Genomic DNA, 1,030 nt, shown 5'->3' with positions numbered 1-1,030 from the left:
TTTTAACAAATCTAACATCTTCGTAATCGATTTACAGTTTAACTTTTATCTTAAACATTCATGAACATGTATTATATCTATATTAAAACTAATGAAACGTCAACCGAGTGTCACTGACGTTTACTAGTTAGGCTCGAAATCAATTATTTTTAATATATTCTTTTTCTATATACAAACAGTTTTAAATAGCAAGTTTTAACAACTAAAATAAATATATTATATATTTTTAAACAATTAGATTTAATATAATTTTATATATATTTAAAAGAAATATTTATATATACATATATATATATATACATATCTATATAATTATAATAGTAGTTTTCCTTACATCGCATATTATTTTACATATTTATTTCATAAATTTTAATCATATATTATATCAAATAATATTTCAAATTATATATATATATATATATATATATATATATATATATATATATATATATATATATATATATCTATGTATCTATTTACAAATAGTTGTTCGTGAATCGTCGAGAGCAGTCGAAGGTCAATTGAATATATGAAACAGTTCAAAATTTTCTAGACTCAACATTACATATTTTGCTTATCGTATCGAAATCATATAAAGATTAAGTTTAAATTTAGTCAAAAATTCCCGGGTCATCACAATACATGGGATGTTTTAGTTGAAAAATTTCTTAAACAATTCTTTCCGGCATCTAAAGCCGTGAGACTTCAAGGAGAAATAGTTACGTTCACACAAAAGCCAAATGAAACATTATATGAGGCATGGACAAGATTTGGAAAGTTGTTAAGAGGATGTCCGCAACATGGTTTAGACACTTATCAAATAGTGCAAATATTCTATCAAGGATGCGACATTACTACACGAAAAGAGATCGATATAGAAGCTGGTGGTTCCATCATGAAGAAAACCGCAACTGAAGCTTACAAAATTATTGATAACACTGCTTCCCACTCACATGAGTGGCACAAAGTAAAAGATATCGTTAGATCATCTAAAGCAGCTAGAGCCGATTCTAGCCATGACTTTGATTCC

General features: G+C 26.2%; 1 non-coding gene across 1 annotated transcript; it reads right to left on the bottom strand.

Annotated features, from left to right (window-relative positions):
• Window positions 1-700: 700 nt before the first annotated feature.
• LOC139895174 (small nucleolar RNA R71) lies at window positions 701-807 on the bottom strand. Its single transcript, XR_011775637.1, has one exon. It is a non-coding gene; the product is annotated as a small nucleolar RNA R71 (small nucleolar RNA).
• Window positions 808-1,030: the final 223 nt, after the last annotated feature.

This window comes from Rutidosis leptorrhynchoides, chromosome 2, assembly GCF_046630445.1.
Source record: "Rutidosis leptorrhynchoides isolate AG116_Rl617_1_P2 chromosome 2, CSIRO_AGI_Rlap_v1, whole genome shotgun sequence".
Classification (NCBI taxonomy): Eukaryota; Viridiplantae; Streptophyta; class Magnoliopsida; order Asterales; family Asteraceae; genus Rutidosis; species Rutidosis leptorrhynchoides.
This window is presented reverse-complemented; position numbering and strand designations above follow the sequence as displayed.